Here is a 17,895-nt window from a genome sequence, read left to right as displayed (position 1 = left end):
AGAGGCCACATGGATACCTAAAATTTACTTTCAAAAGTTTGACATCCTTTCTTCTTTTCTTCCTTAAGGAGTCACATGACTTCTTTGTTTTTGGGGGAGTATGGTGCAGGAGCATCTAGTTGAGCAAAACTCTCCTTTTTGAGTAATTTATGATTTCATGTTTTTAATGTCTTGTGAAATGTTTTTAATGTTGTTTTAGGTTGTTGTGTGCCTTGTCTAGTGGTTTTGATCTCATTTTGGACTCAAGAGGTCAAGTTTTGCCTTTCAGGCTTTGAGTTGACAATTTTGGCAAAAATGTGCAAAATTGCCAGAAAGGTCTTCTAATGCTTTCCAAAGCATTGAAACATGTTTGATAAGTGTTTTTAAGCATGTCTAAGGTGTTTAGATGAGTTAATGTGGTTGGGTTGTCAAAAATGTCTTTTTGAGCAAGAAATGTTGTCATTTGGGCTTGGAAAAGTTGTCAAAGTTGTCATTTTTGGATTTTGCTAGGACAATGTAGTTGTGGAAGCCTCATGTTCATATAGGGATTGATAACTAATTGGAAATACTATAAAAAGGCCTCCCTTTTCCTTGAGAAAGGTTGGTGATTGTATGAGCAAGAGATTCCTTATAGAAATTGTAGACGTATAAAAATGACCATATTCCTAAATGAATATTTTATGTTCATTTCCCTATTTGATTAAATCCAATTTAATTAAATTATCCACATTCCTCTATTTTATTAAGTAAATTACTCAATTTATTTAAATAAAATTCACTATACCATTTAATGAATAAATCATTTTATTCAATTAAATCCCCCTAGCCACTTTTAATTAAATTCAAATTTAATTAAATAGTTATCCTAAATTGAATAAATCAAGTTTATTTAATTACAACCAAATTGAATGAAAATCAAATAATTCAATTAAATCCTATTATCCTCTCCATCCACTTGCAAAATCCCAAACCCCTTCCTAACCCCTTCTAGAATCTTCTAACCAATTCTAATTAACCTAAACCCCCTCTAAACTTTGTCACATCCCTAAGCAAAGGGAGGTCACTTCTCAAATGGCCCAAAGTCTTGGATAACCATTGAAGGTTTTCAACCTTCAACCACTAAAACCCTTAAACTCTTTGAAAACCATTAAAGGCTTCCAACCTTCAACCACTTAATCCCCAAAGTCTCCAATAACCATTAATGGTTATTTCAAATCCTCCCACATGGTTAAAACATTTGTTTTGACTCAACCTCTACCCAACCCAAAGGTCTCATCAGGCCATTAATGCTTTGACCATAATTATCCCTTAATCATTTGCACAAAGGTTTATCTTTGGATTAGATCCTAATTCATTGGGTAAACCTAACTTAGACTTGACCCTTAGCCTTTAGATAACCATGAGGTCTTCTCAGGCCTTTAATACCTCCAACCTCTTCTTTCAACCCAATCTTATGTTGACATTTGTCACCATGTCATTGGTGCAAATTGTGCACATGGATCCCCAACTTTCAAACTTGGCCCTTGATTAAACCTTTCAATCCTGACCATCCATTGCCCTGTTTGTGCTATAAATAGAGCTCTCATTCCTCCATTCTCAAGAATCATCTTTCAAATTTGAAGCATCACACTTATGCTCAAATTCTTTCAAGCTTTCATATCATATATGCTCATCATTTAGCCTCTTTTAGATCAGGAATTAGACTAAATATGCATGTTAGAGTAATTTATTTATCATTTTAGCTCAATTATAGACTAAATATAGTATGCTAGGATAGTATTCATACTAATCTTGTCATCTTATCATTTAGTTTATTGCATTTTGGAATCATACGTAGCTTACAACACATTTCATACTAAATCAATCAAAAGCATCTCTCGTTCTCATATTTGCCATCCGTAAACCATTTTGCTCAGTAATCTGAGAGCAAAAATGTTGGTTTGAGGGATATTGTGAGATAGAGAACCATGGGACCCTCCTTGGGAAGCTGAGTAACACTACGTTACTCCATAGCTTGCATCAAGAAGTCCTGTGTGTGTGTGTGTGGACTGGTATCTCTCGTAATTTTCACATTTTAAGTTTTATTCGTCCACTTTTCCACCATACATTTCTGGCGCCCACTTAACCACAAGGTCGGAGGTTCAGGCCCTCCTTCTAGCGCCATCCATTGCACTATCCAATCTAACCTATGCGCTAGACTCTGTCTACGCGCTAATCTAATCTCCCTAAGCGCTCCCCTTTTCATCCTATGCGCTAGGTTAGTCCTACGTGCTAATCTACTCTTCCTAAGCGCTACCCTTTCAGCCCTATGCGCTAGGTTAGTCCTACGCGCTAAACCCCCTTCCCTATGCGACCTGCTACGGCCCCTATGCGCTATGTTATACCTATGCGCTAACCTGTTGACTAGACGCGCTACCAAAACCTTTACATGTGCTATTTTCCGTGCATGCGCTAACCTAGAAATCCTATGCGCTAACAAATGTTTTCGGACGCGACCCCTAAATTTGAGCTTGATGCGCTACTTCGCACTGCGTATGCGCTAATCTACGCCTTAGACACGCTAAACCGAAAAGCCCGAACTTGAAAATTCAAAAAACACCTAAAAACGACAAAACCAAAAATCAAAAAGGGGTCAAAAGGGATGACTTATTGGTGGTCCACGCGCTACTGGTCTCCGATACCTCCGAACGCGCTCGAAACGGTGTCTGTGATAGGGAATAGGCATTTTATCTCTAGAGCAAATTATCTTTCTTCAAAAGTCAACAAAGCACAATTGACTTTAAATCAAGCCCTTTTCCCCTTTTATAGGAGGAAAATGAAATTAGGGTTTGCTAACTGGGCCTGTAATATGGTCGCGGTCTCCCCTATACCAAAATAGTTGTAATTTATCGGGAGATGAATCAATTTACACACTTTCTACAAGCACGAAATGCTACACATCATACGAACTTCATCAATTTAAATCAAAAATTTTCAAAAAAAAAAATTGATTCATCTCCTGAGGGGGCATCACACATCAAATATCGAATCTGGGGCATCACATCAAATCTGGGGCATGACTTGCAAATAAGAGAGCGACACAACAAAAATTGCGTTTGATCATAAAAACACAAAAACAATTATTTTTCTTTGAAATAACATGTGCACACACGTCACTTCAAAGAGGGGCAAAATGTAGACGTATAAAAATGACCATATTCCTAAATGAATATTTTATGTTCATTTCCCTATTTGATTAAATCCAATTTAATTAAATTATCCACATTCCTCTATTTTATTAAGTAAATTACTCAATTTATTTAAATAAAATTCACTATACCATTTAATGAATAAATCATTTTATTCAATTAAATCCCCCTAGCCACTTTTAATTAAATTCAAATTTAATTAAATAGTTATCCTAAATTGAATAAATCAAGTTTATTTAATTACAACCAAATTGAATGAAAATCAAATAATTCAATTAAATCCTATTATCCTCTCCATCCACTTGCAAAATCCCAAACCCCTTCCTAACCCCTTCTAGAATCTTCTAACCAATTCTAATTAACCTAAACCCCCTCTAAACTTTGTCACATCCCTAAGCAAAGGGAGGTTACTTCTCAAATGGCCCAAAGTCTTGGATAACCATTGAAGGTTTTCAACCTTCAACCACCAAAACCCTTAAACTCTTTGAAAACCATTAAAGGCTTCCAACCTTCAACCACTTAATCCCCAAAGTCTCCAATAACCATTAATGGTTATTTCAAATCCTCCCACATGGTTAAAACATTTTTTTTGACTCAACCTCTACCCAACCCAAAGGTCTCATCAGGCCATTAATGCTTTGACCATAATTATCCCTTAATCATTTGCACAAAGGTTTATCTTTGGATTAGATCCTAATTCATTGGGTAAACCTAACTTAGACTTGACCCTTAGCCTTTAGATAACCATGAGGTCTTCTCAGGCCTTTAATACCTCCAACCTCTTCTTTCAACCCAATCTTATGTTGACATTTGTCACCATGTCATTGGTGCAAATTGTGCACATGGATCCCCAACTTTCAAACTTGGCCCTTGATTAAACCTTTCAATCCTGACCATCCATTGCCCTGTTTGTGCTATAAATAGAGCTCTCATTCCTCCATTCTCAAGAATCATCTTTCAAATTTGAAGCATCACACTTATGCTCAAATTCTTTCAAGCTTTCATATCATATATGCTCATCATTTAGCCTCTTTTAGATCAGGAATTAGACTAAATATGCATGTTAGAGTAATTTATTTATCATTTTAGCTCAATTATAGACTAAATATAGTATGCTAGGATAGTATTCATACTAATCTTGTCATCTTATCATTTAGTTTATTGCATTTTAGAATCATACCTAGCTTACAACACATTTCATACTAAATCAATCAAAAGCATCTCTCGTTCTCATATTTGCCATCCCTAAACCATTTTGCTCAGTAATCTGAGAGAAAAAATGTTGGTTTGAGCGACATTGTGAGATAGAGAACCATGGGACCCTCCTTGGGAAGCTGAGTAACACTACGTTACTCCATAGCTTGCATCAAGAAGTCCTGTGTGTGTGTGTGGACTGGTATCTCTCGTAATTTTCACATTTTAAGTTTTATTCGCCCACTTTTCCACCATACATTTCTGATGCCCACCGTGGGGCTCGACCCCAAATAACAAATCAATTTTTCAAATTGATCACTTTTGCAGGTCCGCGGGAAACAGGAATCAGCGCGTCGAAAGCATGTATTAGCGCATCCGCTTAACAGTTTAGCGCTTCTAGCCTACTGTTTAGCGCGTGGGCTCTTTGCTTTAGCACGTGAAGACCTTTTCTTAGCGCATGATCTGTATTAACAAATTTTCCTGTAGGTATCGACGCGGGCAAAACACTGTTTAGCGCATCCAGTAAACAGAGTAGCGCATCCAATCCACTTTTCAGCGCGTGGAGACCATCTTCTAGCGCATGACCTCCGTTAAGATTTTTCCTGTAGGTATCAACGCGGGAGAAAAACAAAGTAGCACATCTGATTAACAGTCTAGCGCATCCCGCTCACTATTTAGCGCGTGGGGTCTATACTCTAGTGCGTGGAGTCCTTTCTTTAGCGTGTGACTTTCACTAATATTTTTCTGTAGGTCTCAATGTGGGAGAAAAATAGAATAGCGCATCCATAAAACAGCTTAGCGCATTGGGGGCACATAATAGCGTGTGGGTGCTTTTTCTTAGCGCATCCATGCAATAGTTTAGCGCATAGAGTTGGCAGAGCCAAAAATTTATGACAGAGTCAAAAATTAGGCTTGTGGGAGACATAATATATATGGAATATAACATTTAAGTATAAGAAAGAGGAAATGTCACTTATACTTTAAGTTATATTCCATATATACTTTCAGGATGTTTGAGAGGGGTTTCAGACCTCTAGGAGTTGTAATGCAAAATCTAGTTTTTGGAAGATCTTTCAAATTTCAGACTTAGTCAAATTTCAGGGCATTTCAGGATCAGGATTGTAAAATTTGTAACCAAGATCAGAATTTAGGCTTGTGTAAGCCCACACTAACACTTGATCACCGACTGTGTGCAGGTTCTAATATTTTTTGTGCAGGGGAAGGAGCAAGTTTAGAGGCTTCAAGTTTCTTTTTTTACTTTCTTTCAACAAAAATTGGTTAAAAAGAACTCTCTCATTTTTTGCACAAGTTAAAATAAACCTCATCATTTCATTTGGATGCATAAAATGAACTTCATGCCTTCCTTTTTGGTGTTTTAAAATAAAACTTCATCTTTTCTTTATTGCAAGGTAAAAAGAACAACAAACTTCATATTTGTTTTCTTGCAAGATTAGAGGAAAAACACTTCATTTTGGAAGCTGTAAAAAGAACCAACAATCTTTACTTTGGCAAAAGTTTTAAAAACAACCTCACCATCCTTTGGTGTTTAAAAGGATTCACTTCATTTTGCAAAGTAAAAGAACCTCATCTTCATTTTGTGCAAGGCAAAGTTTTCCCCTATCGACTTTAATTTTGTTGACCAAACATCACGATTCACTTTTGTTGACCAGGCTTGTTCTACAAAAGTTTTGGAAATACACACTTTGCTATGAAGGGTTAAAAAGAACATCATGCTTGTTGGAGCAACATCTCCAAATAGAAGTTAGCAAATTATTGTCTTGAAGGCTAAAAAGAACAACTTGATTGCCTTGTCTCAAAAGTGGAAGGTATATGCTCTCCCCATAACTGGGTGACCAAAAAGCCAAACCAATCTTAAGCTTTCTGTACTTCAAGCATTTAAATCCTTTAGTAGGCCTGCCTTCCCAAGGGGTTGAAAAACTCTTAAAGCCATTCTTTGGCCGGTGTGAAGGGAACGACCTAAGTGGGGAACGACTTTGACGCCAAGTATTCCAACCCACTATAATCAAATGTGGAAAGTGACGAAAGTCCTTTTCAACGGTTGCGCGCAGTGATTAGCCTTCCCCCAGTATCCTTGAGATACATAAAGCCTTTGTTCTAAAGGTTGGGAAGCCTCCTGAGGGAGTTTATCATTGACGGCCGAACGGGAAGCCTGATTACGAACTTTAGCATTAGAAACTTTGAGCTGAGTCAGTCGCCAAACATTGGCAATATCATAGTGCAAGGGTGGGGAAGAATCCGCCCCCAAGATTACTCACCATATATCTCCCAAGATAACTACTCAACTGTGAAGCAATTCACTTTGGGTTAATTTCTGACAAAAGGCAAAAAAACGGGCTCCCTCTAGGGGGTGACAAGGCTGTTTGAGCTGACGGAGTATCGAGACTAGTGGGCTATGATATTGTCAATGACCTTTGAATAAAGAGTCTATTTGATGTGTCTTTTGTTGTAAATCAAACCAGTGATAACATCGAGGATTTGAACACATCCTCAAAAGAATATACACTCAATGTTTAGCATTAGGATGATCATTATCTTCATGTGTGCTATGTATTCTTGTCACAAATCCTAAAATATCTTGCAAAGTATCTAACAATCAAACTCAAAAATCAGTTCAAACAAGAAAAAATCATAAAGTGGAGAAGATTTCCATATCCAACAAAACATCTTTTGAGATGGCTATCAACATTTCAACTATCTTTAGGAAAGACTTTCATCCAACAAGATTAGGGGAATACCAAACCAAGTAATCCTTTCTAGAAAAAAATTTCAAACTTCTTGAGTATCCTTTCAGGTCCAATATCAAACGTGGTCACAAGAAATCAAATCAAAACACCAGAGAAATCATTTCCAAATCAAACAAGTCAGTCTTAGAACAAAAGTTGTCAAATCCAAAACTAGCTAAAGATAAGACTTTATCCTATCAAAATCAGGTATTATCATCACCTTGATCAAAAGGTCCATCATCTAAAGGATTCTATCAAACAACATACCAAGTTTAAACCTTAAGTTTTCAAATCAAGTTTCTATATCGGGAGACTTTATCCATATCATTTGACACACTTTGTCGTGAGGGGGCATCTAAACCTTCATTTGATAAAAGTAGACTTAAGTTTTCAAACAAAGTATCTCAATCCAAACATCGAAGGAAACCATTGATCATTCATGTATGACCACTCCTCATATTTTGAGACGAACAAGTCTTCATCACAAAACTAAGTTAAAGAAGAGACAACCTAGTCCTAAGATCCTTACCAAAAGGAAACTCAGTCAAAGGAAATGAGTTCTAGCATAAATCGAGATCAAGATATCATGGCTCTCCATTCTAATCCCATTTTTGATCAAGATCCCACCTATCAAGAATCTTATGATGATCCCCTAAAATTTTGGTATTCTATCCACAATGACCCTCTTTCATCTCAAGAGCAGAGTCCCATTCAACATCCATCTCTTAAGCAAAATCATGATATGCCTTCCATATCCTCCACTATTCTAATTCAAAATCAAGAGAAAAGCATAAACTCAAATGATCCTACTCCAAGTCAAGATCAAGATCAAGGAATCTCTTCATCCTCCAAATCTATCTTAGGTCCTTTCATTCCACAATCGAATTCTCCACCCCTTCCATCCATCTTGGGTCCTTACTTCCCTCCATCCACAAATCCATCACCTCAAATGATCCATAAGAAAGATCAACGAGGAGCACATCTTTGAAATTCTTTCAATCCTCTATCTAAACATCTTTCCAAAACTATTCTTCTATCATTTCCTCTATCTATTTTGGGTCCTTCTGTCCCAAAATTCAATTTTCCTCCATCTCTTCATCACTTCTCAAGTACCAACACTCATCTTGAATACATTTCCCTCTATCCTTGCACAAATCTTCAAACATTCTATCTATTATCCAACACCTCTTTTCTATCCTTCCATCCCTTTCATTCAATCCTTTGCATACATCCTTCATCTGTGAAATAGGCATTTGTGTCATTTTGTCACATACTTGCCCATGCTCAAATCTCATGTTCAGTCCTTTTCTTAGATATTTATTCATGAAATGCTTTAGAATCCGAGGTTGTTCCTCTTTAACATTTTCTTTTGGTTGGGATACACACTCAATCCGGAAAAGAACCACTTATCATATCTTGGTACCGACATCTTTTGATTACTATATCTCATACACTTAATTGATTACTCTAAATCATTGTGATCTCTTAAATTGAAGACATGGCTAGTGAAAAACCTAAAATCTTGCTTCAGTGCCACTGTAATTATCACACCCATGTAAGTTTCATCACTTACAAGCCAATGCAAGAAAAAAAGAAAAAAAGAAAAAAGAAATATCAAAAGCATGAGCAAGAAAATGAATATCAAGAAAAGCAAAATGCAATGAAATGCAATATCAAAATGATTGGCTATGGGAACATGCAAGTAACTCCATCGGGGCTATGGACGCCTGGCTGGCAATGGAGCAATATTTGTGAGATTACAGCGATAACCTCGTCGGGGCTATGGACGCTCGCTGGCAGCGAGGCTCTATCCAGGATGCTTTTGAAGTTAAGGTAACTCATGTAGCTAGCCATGTTGGATTCTGAAGATTACAATGATCATATGAGCCAGAATGAACCCACTTGCACACACATGGGTAATCAAAGAACTAAGTACCTTGATCCAGTTTGGGATTCTTCTTCCCTTTTGAGTCTACTTCCTAGTTGCTAGAAATGTTCAGTTGAATTTTCCAGAGGTTCTAAGTGTGGGTTGGATCTCTATCTTTGAAAAGTTCGAGAACACTTATTCAGATGGTGCTAAATACTATGACAATCTTACATATCACCTTTTTGCAAATGGAAACCTCTATGCTTGGGGGCAAAGTTCATCCACTCTATTCTTCCTACCATATCTCCCATGTCCTCTAATCCATATCCCTTATCCTATCTATTCATTTCTTCTATCATCCAATTCTTTCTACAATCTTGCTTCACTATAATCCATATCCCTTATCCTATCTATTCATTTCTTCTATCATCCAATTCTTTCTACAATCTTGCTTCACTCTAATCCATATCCCTTATCCTATCTATTCATTTCTTCTATCATCCAATTCTTTCTACAATCTTGCTTCCCTCTAATCCATATCTATCTATCCTATCTATTCATTACTTCCATCATCCAGTGCTATCTATATCCTATCTCTATCCATATCCCCTTTTTCATCCTTGATCTTGATCAAAACTATGAACAACAAATCTATTTTGGTTCAGTCATCCATTCATCCATTCCTTATCTTGATATAGATTGGGGCAACCAAATACATATTTCTTCTAATCCAAAAACTCAAAAAAATCAAAATATCCAAAAACTCTAAAAAATCAAAATATCCAAAAACTAAAAATCAACAAAATAAAAAAAAATCAAAGCATGAACACATGGACCATCCATCAAATCAGATCAACAACAAGAAAACTCTCAAAGTCTGCAATCAAACTTATCACATGTCTTGTTAATCAATTCATTACTCGAAATCAACATCAACATCAAACATGTCTTATACAGGGATAGGTACACTCGAAACCAGACAGATCGGTCTTATACGGGGTACTCACTCTTTGAAACTAGACATTTCTATCAATCATCAAGTCTTGATAATCAATCCATCCATCAAACATCATTTTTCATCAAAGCAGAGTAACAAACAAACCATTAAAACTATTTCTCAAGCTAAATTTGTGCCAAAACAAAAGTTGTCAGAATCCTAAACAAATCGCGCGATAAAGGACGTCTATCCTATCATAATCCGGAAAATTTCATCATCAGTATCAACAGAATCCTTTACCATCTTACGGATTTTTATCTCAAAAACACTTGTTTAAAATTTTCAAATTGTCAAATCAAGTTTCCAGATCGGGAGGCTTTTATCCATATCATTTGACACACTTTGTCGTGAAGGGGCAACTAAACCTTCACTCTGATAAAGTAAGATTTGAAATTTTTCAAAACAAGAATCAACTGAATCCAAACAAATCAAAGGAATCCATTGATCACTCATGCATGACTAATCCCCTTATTCTGAGAAGAAAGAACTTTTATCGTAACATCACGTTGAAGAAACAATAACCTAGTTTTTCCAAATTCATCAAGAGAAATAAATTTTTATACATCAATCATCAACCAAATCATAACAATGACATCAATCAGTATGACTGCTGGATTTTGTTCTAGTTAGCCTTATCTTTATCAATTGATGGTAGTACATGTTTCACAAATCATATTGTACATATCATATCCATCCATCTGAGACATCACCAAAAATTCACAAATGCTTATCAATCTTGGACATACTTAGTGTAGTCACTGTCCTTGGTTTATCTGAAACAATTATCCAAATAATATCCCACCATGGCTTGATGATCAGTGTACATATCCATATCAAAGTAGTATCAACAGCAAGGGGCAAAATCCTGGCCTCGCTAGGGGCATTTCACCTTCAAGATTTTCAACATCAAACCAAAAATGTAGTAAGACAACAAGGATCAAAACAACCAACAAATGACAATCGACAATGCAAGAAGGCTAAACATCACGAACTTGAACTGATTTCAACTGAACAAAGATCTATTTTGCAAGATGTTTTAATTGACAAGAATACATTTCCAATAGCATGCATGATTACTTATGGTTGTTAATTTTTGCTTATCATATCTCCTGAGCACCTCTAGGATGTCTTACGACTAGAGAAGAAAGGAAGGAATGTGATGTTTTATTTGTCTTCTATCTGTGAGTGAAGTCTTTTACCATGCAAATTTATCCTATGAAGAAATCCGGTGGCATATCGCTGAGGACATTTTAGATTTGTATGGGACAAAGGTTAACTCTTGTATGCTTACGCAATACGCACTCAGGTCATCCTGGTTCAATTATACCTTGACGCTTGTGCTATCTTGCAAAATCAAAAATCATGTAAATTTTACTCAGGTCATTATGGTTCAATTATACCATCATGCTTGTATAAATTTTCAACATATCCAAAAATCAATAAATGCTCCATGATGATATTACAAAGAAAGCAAATAAATGGTTATATCGGATGGCAAATATCGAATGAGAGATGCTCCAAAAATAATTAGTTGCATATCATTTTACAATTAGTTGCATATCATTTTACATGTAGTTGCATATCATTTTACAATTAGTTGCATATCATTTTATAAATTAGTCTCACATCATATCATTTTTACATCATTTTACATCATTTCATCTTACATGTAGTGGCATATTAAAATCATACATCTCATTTTCAAGATACATCTCACAACATATAAAAACATACATCCTGTATCACACATTGCATCATATATGTAAACATTACATCATCATATGAAAGGAAGTAGCACACATAAAAATGCATCCATAAACACGTCACATCGATAAAAAATGGTGCTCCGTATATATATATCTCTCAAAAAATGATCAAAATCTACAAAATGTGTCTCAACACTGTGTCCAGTACAAAGAATACAATGCTAAAAAATACAACAGAGACCATGTCTCTCAAGTGTGACTATCCCCTGATGGAGATGGTCTAGCTCTAGATGCACCTGCTCCTGGATCTCCAGGAGGATCCTGTCTAGCTCCCGATACACTCGCCCCCGGATCTGTAGGAGGGTCCTGTCTCGCCGGCCTTGTCACTCCTCGGCTCTTCGATCGTGTACCAGCAGTTCGAGATCGACTCGATCTCGACTGAGCAAAGCTCTCCACCCGCCGATCTCTAGGTACTGCAGCCTCATAGTGCCACCTGTAATACTCAGCCTCCTGGACACTCCGTGTCAGCTCTCTGAGGGTGTCTCTCAAGGGACCACCCGTCGCTGCTCTCTGCACGGTCGCTAAGGCCTCCTCTGCTCGACCCCGCCGCTCTATCTCTGTATCTCTCTCAATAGTCAACTGAGAAATCTGCCGCTGATAAGTCAAAATCTGTGCCTGCAGCTGCTGCACAGTGATCTGTAGAGTCTGGATCTGCGCATCCTCTATATGACTCGGCACTCGAACCCGCAGTGGTACCTGTGCCGGCGCCACTCCTCCCACTCGACCTGTCCTGGGTACGGGAGGTGGGAGTATATCTATCCTCCTCCTTTGTGCTGGTCTCCCCACCTCCTCCTCTCCTCCCACTGCAGCTAGCACCTCTGTCACTCTCCCCTCTCTCCCGGTTCCAATGGCCAATCCTCCTCTCCCCCTCTCAATCCTGCCCTGCCGTACCGCTCTCTGCACACCTCTACCTCCCCTCCTCCCTCTACCTCCTCCATCATCCCCATCATCCCCATCATCTCCCCCGTCTCCCTCCTCTCCATCTGAATCAAATGCTGGCCTCATCTCCTCTGGATCTGAGATCCTCGCCATGGCCCGAGCAGCAAACAAACGAGCAAACTCGTCGGTCATCCCAGCATCCTGTATCTCTGGGGCATAGTCCCAGATTTGTCCGGCCAGCCCTGTGAACTCCTCTATGGCCACGACACTGTCAATAGTCGGCCCCCAATCGACCACATCCTGCTGCCGCCGTGCATACAAGCATGCTCCCTGCGGAATCCCCTGCTGCCTCCCGAACTGCCGCAAAACTCGGGTAACCAAAAACCGCTCAATAACGAACGGAGTCCTCCCAATCAGATACCTCGTCATGAAAACGAAAGGCATCTCCATCCCATCCTCGGCCCATACCTCGCAGCCTATATACGGTCTCCAGGTGACCGTATCTATATCATCGAACACCCTCCTCCAGTGCTCTAGTTTGCCCAGCTTACGCTGGACAACTAGGCCTCTATATCCATAAGCATAAGCAGCACCTACGGGCCTATCCCTGTCTGCTAGTGGCCTAGCTGCTGGAATGTGCTCCCAGCACCATACCTGTAAAAGGGTCACCCCTGCTGATAAACTCCCATAATCGAGGTATACTACCTCATGCAGGCTCCTGTAAAGATGGGCCAACATCACTGACCCCCATGCAAATGTCCGACCCTATGTCACCATCTGCTCCAGGACCAGCCCCCATCCTACTGAAAATCCCTTTGACCTGCGATCAAGACAAAGAAATCCCCCAATAAATCCTGCCAATACCGATGACAGCGGTGCATAATCCAGATCCAAGAACTCCTGCCAAGGGATCTCATAACCACATACGCTCTCATCATGGAATATACGGCGCAGTGCCTCTGTGCCGCCCTCCTCTATCTGCTCATACGGTAATATAGCCCCTACCACAGGAATCCGCAATATCCGGTAGCAATCCTCCGGTGTCACTGTCATCTCTCCCGTGGCAAAATGAAAGGTGTTCGTATCACTGTGCCACCTCTCTGCCAATGCTGTCAACAATTCCCAGTTCACAGTGAACCGCGGCATATCAAGAAGCGAGGTCAATCCACATCTCTCAATAATATCCAAGTCTGCCTGTGACAGATGTGGTATCAGCGTCCATGGTCTCGGGAATCTCTCCCTCGACTGCACAATACCCAAGCACTCCTGTCAATAAACAAAACATATCCAATATCAGTTTCCACATCAGCACAAAGATATCAAAATAAAACTTACATAAAAAACATGAAACAAATTTGCTCATCTACAATCAAAGTTCAAAATCCTATCATTTCATAACAACTTGTAAAACAACTGAAGTTCTCAAAAACCATATCAAAACTTGTAAAACAACTCAAGTACCACAATCACATAAACTTGTAAAACAACTCAGGTTTCCCACCCATATCAGCTTGTAAAACAACTCAAGTTTCCAACCCATATCGGCTTGTAAAACAACTCAGGCTTTCACACACATTGAACTTGAAACAGGTAACGCAAATAATCATATTCTGATCAACACAAACAACTTGATATCTATACATAACTTGGAAAATTGCACATCAAAACAAGTTATACAAATACTCATCTTGGATAAATGCATCAAAAACACGACAGGCACGCGAAACCATAATTTTTCAAACTCGGCCAAAACTGCAAATTTTTCTTGGATGCGCTAAAACAGACTCCCAATGCGCTAAAACAAACCCACGAGCTAGGCTGCTTGTCCTACGCGCTAACCTATCTGCCTTATGCGCTAGATTCTATCTATGCGCTACTCTTTTATATCGATGCGCTATCTAATTTGTCCTATGCGCTAGACTCTGTCTACGCGCTACTCTTTTCCTCCATTGCGCTATCCAATCTAACCTATGCGCTAGACTCTGTCTATGCGCTAATCTAATCTCCCTAAGCGCTCCCCTTTTCATCCTATGCACTAGGTTAGTCCTACGCGCTAATCTACTCTTCCTAAGCGCTACCCTTTCAGCCCTATGCGCTAGGTTAGTCCTACACGTTAAACCCCCTTCCCTATGCGACCTGCTGCGACCCTTATGCGCTATGCTATACCTATGCGCTAACCTGTTGACTAGACACGCTACCAAAACCTTTACATGCGCTATTTTCCGTGCACGCGCTAACCTAGAAATCCTATGCGCTAACAAATGTTTTCGGACGCGACCCCTAAATTTGAGCTTGATGCGCTACTTCGCACTGCGTATGCGCTAATCTATGCCTTAGACGCGCTAAACCGAAAAGCTCGAACTTGAAAATTCAAAAAACACCTAAAAACGACAAAACCAAAAATCAAAAAGGGGTCAAAAGGGATGACTTACTAGTGGTCCACGCGCTACTGGTCTCCGATACCTCCGAACGCGCTCGAAACGGTGTCTGTGATAGGCAATAGGCATTTTCTCTCTAGAGCAAATTATCTTTCTTCAAAAGTCAACAAAGCACAAATGACTTTAAATCAAGCCCTTTTCCCCTTTTATAGGAGGAAAATGAAATTAGGGTTTGCTAACTGGGCCTGTAATATGGTCGCGGTCTCCCCTATACCAAAACAGTTGTAATTTATCGAGAGATGAATCAATTTACACACTTTCTACAAGCACGAAATGCTACACATCATACGAACTTCATCAATTTAAATCAAAATTTTTCAAAAAAAAAAATTGATTCATCTCCCGAGGGGGCATCACACATCAAATATCGAATCTGGGGCATCACATCAAATCTGGGGCATGACTTGCAAATAAGAGAGCGACACAACAAAAATTGCATTTGATCATAAAAACACAAAAACAATCATTTTTCTTTGAAATAACATGTGCACACACGTCACTTCAAAGAGGGGCAAAATGTAGACGTATAAAAATGACCATATTCCTAAATGAATATTTTATGTTCATTTCCCTATTTGATTAAATCCAATTTAATTAAATTATCCACATTCCTCTATTTTATTAAGTAAATTACTCAATTTATTTAAATAAAATTCACTATACCATTTAATGAATAAATTATTTTATTCAATTAAATCCCCCTAGCCACTTTTAATTAAATTCAAATTTAATTAAATAGTTATCCTAAATTGAATAAATCAAGTTTATTTAATTACAACCAAATTGAATGGAAATCAAATAATTCAATTAAATCCTATTATCCTCTCCATCCACTTGCAAAATCCCAAACCCCTTCCTAACCCCTTCTAGAATCTTCTAACCAATTCTAATTAACCTAAACCCCCTCTAAACTTTGTCACATCCCTAAGCAAAGGGAGGTCACTTCTCAAATGGCCCAAAGTCTTGGATAACCATTGAAGGTTTTCAACCTTCAACCACCAAAACCCTTAAACTCTTTGAAAACCATTAAAGGCTTCCAACCTTCAACCACTTAATCCCCAAAGTCTCCAATAACCATTAATGGTTATTTCAAATCCTTCCACATGGTTAAAACATTTGTTTTGACTCAACCTCTACCCAACCCAAAGGTCTCATCAGGCCATTAATGCTTTGACCATAATTATCCCTTAATCATTTGCACAAAGGTTTATCTTTGGATTAGATCCTAATTCATTGGGTAAACCTAACTTAGACTTGACCCTTAGCCTTTAGATAACCATGAGGTCTTCTCAGGCCTTTAATACCTCCAACCTCTTCTTTCAACCCAATCTTATGTTGACATTTGTCACCATGTCATTGGTGCAAATTGTGCACATGGATCCCCAACTTTCAAACTTGGCCCTTGATTAAACCTTTCAATCCTGACCATCCATTGCCCTGTTTGTGCTATAAATAGAGCTCTCATTCCTCCATTCTCAAGAATCATCTTTCAAATTTGAAGCATCACACTTATGCTCAAATTCTTTCAAGCTTTCATATCATATATGCTCATCATTTAGCCTCTTTTAGATCAGGAATTAGACTAAATATGCATGTTAGAGTAATTTATTTATCATTTTAGCTCAATTATAGACTAAATATAGTATGCTAGGATAGTATTCATACTAATCTTGTCATCTTATCATTTAGTTTATTGCATTTTGGAATCATACGTAGCTTACAACACATTTCATACTAAATCAATCAAAAGCATCTCTCGTTCTCATATTTGCCATCCGTAAACCATTTTGCTCAGTAATCTGAGAGCAAAAATGTTGGTTTGAGGGATATTGTGAGATAGAGAACCATGGGACCCTCCTTGGGAAGCTGAGTAACACTACGTTACTCCATAGCTTGCATCAAGAAGTCCTATGTGTGTGTGTGGACTGGTATCTCTCGTAATTTTCACATTTTAAGTTTTATTCGCCCACTTTTCCACCATACAGAAATCATGAAATTTTGGCTTTTATCACTGTTTTTTTCTTCCTTGGAGTAACAGTCTGTACTGTAGCTTTTCTAGTCTGTACTGTACCTTTGGAAAGTGTGCATAATAGTTGTACAATTCTATCTAAGTGATTGTTGTTCTGGTTTCCTTTGGCAATTTGATTGTACAAAATTATTTCACTTATGTGTGTTCCCTGCCCTGTCAAGGGTTTGAGGTTACAAAATGCAACAAATTGACTAATCTAGGTCTGGGATCCCACAAAATGGATTTAGTCAATTTGGTACGCATGTATATAGTGTACATATGCTTTATTTTGTGCCAAAATTGTCCTTGGAGGATGGATTTGAGTTGAAGACTAGGCAAGTATTGATTACTCGACTAGTAGCATGATCAAAAACTCAAAATTTGGACACAAAAGAAATTTGGAGTGAACAAATGTATGAGGAAGAGGTCTAGACATATGGCCAAGGGTGTTGAGAATCATCTTGGTTTGTTAGAGCAGCTTATCAATATTAAACATTCTCAGTTTGTAAGCAAAACAATGAGTTCACTATTTTTGTGAATTGTGTTTGACAAAATGTCTCAAGGAATGCTTCAAGAGCATTAACCAAGAATTGTAACTATGAAGGTTATGTAATAGGAAGTTTTATTAGTGTTTTGCAGACCTCATTGAGGTATATTTCCAGTTCAAACTCCTTGCTATGCAGGTCCAAAGATGTGGCAGCAGGTGATTGGTAAAAGGGCAACGTTTTAACATTGACAATGGCATTTCACATCTTTTCTCAGATGTTTGCCAAGTGTTTGGCATAATGATTGTATGGAAGAGGTAGGGGACACATGTTGAAGACATGAAAAAGGT

Source organism: Cryptomeria japonica, chromosome 5 (assembly GCF_030272615.1).
Source record: "Cryptomeria japonica chromosome 5, Sugi_1.0, whole genome shotgun sequence".
In the NCBI taxonomy this organism is placed as follows: domain Eukaryota; kingdom Viridiplantae; phylum Streptophyta; class Pinopsida; order Cupressales; family Cupressaceae; genus Cryptomeria; species Cryptomeria japonica.
This window is presented reverse-complemented; position numbering follows the sequence as displayed.